Below are 5832 nucleotides of genomic sequence, written 5' to 3' on the forward strand. Positions count from 1 at the left end.
GACTGCGCTTCTATTCCACATCGAGTCACCGACGATTTCTCACGTCCCGGGGTCAGTAGAACACGAGGAATTCACTCGAAAAGTGTGACACGCATTTGCATCTCCCGGCGAGCAGTGGAGCGTGGGCGTTTGGCAGCGACCGTTGATCGTGAATCATGATCGAGAATTCTAGCCTTGCGTAACGCTCCAGTCAATCCACGTGCATGACCGTGCCCGCCGTTTTCGATTTCCGTTTCGCAAGGTCATTGTACCAGCCTATTATACTTTCGATCGAAGTGGAACGCATAAATAAATATCGAGAGATTTGGAGAAACGTCAATTTTACGACAAGCAGTTTATTGTCTCTCAGACAATGAAAGGATTTACACGAAGCTACGTGTAATCAAATAATTATACTGCAATAGGATATTTAACAAAAAAATAAATAATCTTGTGTTCTTCCCTTAAAATGATGTAATTTTTTATACACAATGTTAATAAATATTGAGATACTTGTACAGGGTGGATTCACTATTTCTGTCTGCAATTCACTCAAGGCTTTCTATGTAGAACCTGGCAAGCTTTGATGTGAGATTTAATTTCTCATAGATTGAACTGGATCCTTTAGAAAAGCCTCTTTATGTACGCGTGACATCATCGACAGTTGAATCTTTAAAAAAGTCAGATAAATCTCAATTCAACGGAAACGTGTCATAAAAGAAGAAACGAGGAAAAGAAGCGGTGATAGATCTCGCGGAAACAAACTGCGAAAATGTGATATTCTGAATACAAGGTTCGCATAAAACGACGGTTTGTTTGATATTAAATTTTATAGCATTTGGTTCCATATTAGTTACGCAAATGTTTTATTATAATTCGTCTATTTCAATGCAAAATGATTCATGCCGTGTCATTAATCTTTTCATTAACAGAAATGGTATATTTAAGTACACTGTCACATGCTAATACAAAGAAAAAAATTGCAAAGATTTCGAGAATAAAATGTTTCTATGAAATTTGATAAAACAATAGGTAAAATAATTGCATACTCATCACACACTCAACATGTAGGGCTTCTGCAATCCTTGCAAGTTCATAAGAGAAATGGTACCAAGTGTGCTGATATAATTATTCCAAAGTTTGTGTACACATTTGTTATAGAATCAAACTAATGTGTCATCCGTTATCAATTTATTTTCTTATTTTCCAACTACTATCCTACGTAAATACAAATATTTATATGCAATTATCCGTAAGGTATTAAATATTCTAAAATGTGAAAACCTTAGTTACAACAATCTCATTAGTATTAGGTACTTTTTAGTGCTGTATTGTTTTACACAATCTTTTCTAAGAGTCTTTTCTAACAATTTTGTGGTAGCAATGAAAAGTTGAAGCTTTTAAGAATGTTCTTTTAAATGAAATTTTAAGTTCTTTAAAATTAAATTTTCAACTAAATTTATAATTATAAAAAATTTGTGTGAGTCATCTTAAAGGAAGGAAAATGTACAAGAGCCACCGTCATTCACGGTAATGTCAATGGATGACGACACTCTATTAACCCAGTGGCCCAAGAAACGATATAAAACGGAATTAAAAGAATAGAGAGAAAGCTCCAATGAGATCCAGAGACACGTGTACCGGGTGGCAGCGGAATAATTAAGCGAGAAGCTCGAGTGGCGACGTCGTCGACGACGGAGAAGTGGTGCTCGTTAATGAAGCGATACACCAGAGACTCCTGACAACCGACAAAATTCTGTGGAAACTTCGCCAAAGAGCGTTTCGTTCCGAATATTCTTTGTCCGGAAGTGACGATAATGAACCAATTTCACGGTTCAATCTAGCTGCTCGTCAAGACAGACTGGACTTGTTTGGAATTAATTTAGGTATTTCAGGACTCTGAATGATTAATTATCATTTTCATCAGAGATTCTCTACTGTACGCAAAATTTCCAAAGTAATTAAGTATTCACTTCTTTAACATTCTATATAGTATGTACGATTTTTCATTTATTAGTTCTTGATATATTTATTGTATATTTCGTGGAAAATACTGTATGTAATATTTATATATTATTTTGAAAAATGTTCTCGGCACTTGAAACAGAGAACTGTTATTAAAATAAACGTGAACAAACATGAACGAAAGACTTTGGAAATATCATTTTACAAACGGTTGACACTGTACGATTTTTAAACGTCCCCCCCATTAACGCCACCTTGTATTCCACCGAATGTCCCCACCGCTTTAATTAACAGCCCCATATATCATTGGACATACGGAAGGGAGCGGCGATGGTTTGTATTTCATCGAGTTTTTGCGATCGGTGACAGGCAGACTGCGAGATCTGGAGGATTTGCAAAGAGGTAACGAATGGCAGAAAATAAAGAAACTAATGTATTCCTGTCCCAAAAATAGGGGAGATTGGTCACAGACCTCCCGTGCCCGTTGATGCGGAGGAACAACGTGGAAGGTGCTTGTATATGTCATTAAACGTCAATTATTTTTAGCTTCCAGACTTCGAATTGGATTTGTATAATATTGCGCCACGTTACGAGTCTTCCGAAAATGTTTGACGGAAACGCGTACAAATTATAAGATACCGAATGAATAGAAGGCACGTGTATCTTCCGGATTTTAATATTATCGCATTGTATGTGACCAAATTATTGGAGCCACATTACGAAAAGGCTTTTACATTGAATAATTATTACTTAAAAATTATTCACTACAATTACACAAAACAATTAAGTTTAGCTTAGGTAATTACAAAAGGTATAGTTAAGATTGCAAAAACGTCAGTTTATACAGGTGGCTGTACTGTGCATTGATACTTTTGAAAGTATTAAAAAATTATTTAGCATTTTTGGGTACCATGTGAAGTTTCTTTATATATTCTACAGAAATTTACAAAGATAAAATGATATTTACATATTAAATATACTTGCAACACCAATATAAAGTATTACTAATATACTTCTTATTGAGTATAATATTCAATTTGTATGGAACATTAAATTTTTATACCTGTATTATCTACACTTTCATCATGTAATTTGTACGTTTCACATAATTATATTACAACTGACGTTTAGCATAAGTTTATTAATGCAGTAAATTCTGTAACTAATATATTTATAAAACTATATTAAAATTGACATATTGTTGATGTAAATGTTAACAATTTTTTTCATTTACAATATACAATAAAAGAAATAATCAATTTATATAATGATTTTACTTTTTATAATTAAAAAGATATGAATCTGGGGGACTATTGGTTAGTATGTAATATAAAGTAATAATCTATCAGCGCTGAATAATACACGGTACAAACAAGTACTAACGGCATCGAAGTCAATAAACCGATAATACGAGTTTATGATGATGTTAACGACGACAGAGGCACTGGCTGTGCAGAATGAATGTATTGTAATTGCAATCGCAGTAGCTGTAACTGTTACTTGAAAATATTTGACGTTGCTCTAGGCAATAATTCACTATTTAAAACCCGAACCAATGAAATCATGACACAGCAGCGGTAGAGAAATTTTTTTAATTATATTAAAAGAAATGGAAATGAAAATAAAATATAAAGTTTATCTTTAACACAATATTTACAACTACATTTAATATATTTTATATACCACAACTAAATAAACGTATTATAGTAATATATCTTTCACTTCTATATTTCCATTATTTTAAACAAAATAAAAAGTTTTTAGTTTAGAAATAATCTTTTCAAATAATGATAAAAGAAATATTTTATTGAAGAAACGTTTCCAAATCTTCTATGGAAATGGATAAAATTAATAATAATATAAAATTAATGAAAATAATGATTTCATAAAATTAATTTCATAGATATAAAACTGTAGGAACATAACTTATGAGTCCTTCATATTAAGGTCTTTAATGGTTTCTAAAAGAACCATCTGAAAATATTGCTTCAACTATACAGTAGGGTGTGATAAACGATAACTACTTTAACCTATCATCTGTCTTTAAGCGGGTCCAATACAAGCGACAAGTATTTACCAACCATACTTCATTCTTTTTATTCTCCTTTAATGTCTGTTCTACGTTTATAAATCACATTAACCTTAATTTGAACATTTTTGTACAGAAATTTATTCATACATTACTTGTTACAATTTTATTGAGAAGTTCTGAGTTATTAAATCACAAATGAAAAAAATAATTGGTCTTGCCTCCGTAAAGATACTGCTCCGTCTCTACTGTAACTTCCAATTTCAATTACTGTATCGTACATAGTTTATATTTTCTAAAATTATTACAAAACTAATTTAGTAAATTGAATAATACATTACGCAACTAGAGATTATCCTGTACGTACATATATATTTATTTACAAAATTTCTCCGAATAATAAAAAATTTCAAAATAATTGTAATAATCTAATTATCTCAATTATTCAACATAATTTCATGCCGTATGAAACTCTATACACATTTAAAAGAATTCAGAGAAAGAACTGAACCGTGGTACCATTCATCATCGACCGAATTTTATTTATTACTTCAAATAAAACAAGAATGTTATATTTCACAATCAATATTACAAGGACAGACGAGAATGAGGTGAATTCAGCGATAGGAAGTGGTATTGTAATCTCTAATGGGCGATAAGTAAATCACAGCAGGAACACAGAACGAAATTGCACATTTCAAGAACGACGAAATTGCCTTCGAGGCATCGTTTTGCGAATTTGTTTTTGTTGAAAAAACGGAGGAAACACGTGAAAAATATGTCTGACGCGACGACTCATTCTACTTCAGACGCGTTTTCTTTAACTGTTTCACCAAATGGTTTCACTCATTTAATTTTATTTCATTCATGGGCTTCACTAGGTCATCGATTTAGCCCATATATCAGTTGGGAATCTCTGACCGCTATCGAGTATTTTGCCCAGATTTCCAACAATTAATAACTCGGGAACAAAGCCTCGGATGCAATTTTGTAATTCTTGATTTTCGTTTTAATTTGGCATGTAGGATTTACCCTGTGAAAGTGGTCCACATTTTTATTAACATCCTGTAGAACTACCAAAGCTGTCAAAAATAAAAATTATTAAAATGTTATAACAGCGTATTTTCTGAGTATTTTCAATGACCCAATTACTGACACTTTAAGAAATGACACTCACATTATTGTATCACACACATGTGTTTATTTCGAAAACTTGTTGTAACATTTCGAACCTCTCCTTTTGTTTATAAAGTAGGACGTGTCACCTCGTATACATATAACTGATTTAAAAATATTTTGATGTTGGATGTTTTTTATAAATAAAAGCACATTGTATATTTAATAAATCACAGTTTCAATTCCATGCAGAATTTTCTTTATGTATACCTTCACAACGTTTATTTGTTATTTCAAGTAAAACAGTTTAGGATAACAGTAATTCGCTAGGTGGCAATAAATAGGACTTTTACCCTAACTGAAGAAGTTAATTTATCGATTTGCATAGTTCCAACAAGCTATTCGTTTCACCAATGTGATAAAAATAGAGACACATTCATTTTCGGTAGTTCAAGTGTTAAACTACTACCTCTGGCACACTGCTACTTATAAAGTAATATTTAGACCCACGTGCCGTCGACAATACGGATGTAATATGATCTTAACGTTTGTGGAATGTCGCTCGTAAAGATTCATGGGAGACATGGCCGACTACATTGACAGACGGACGAGCGTGACGGTTCGCCTCATAAAGAACGTTTGACCGTCTAGATTTTCTCGAATAAATCTTCGATCCCTCAAGCTAGTTGCGCACTTGAATGCGCATACATTGAGTAGTGCATACGAGAGACGTATTTCGGTAT

Source organism: Dufourea novaeangliae, unplaced genomic scaffold (assembly GCF_001272555.1).
Source record: "Dufourea novaeangliae isolate 0120121106 unplaced genomic scaffold, ASM127255v1 scaffold248, whole genome shotgun sequence".
Taxonomy (NCBI): domain Eukaryota; kingdom Metazoa; phylum Arthropoda; class Insecta; order Hymenoptera; family Halictidae; genus Dufourea; species Dufourea novaeangliae.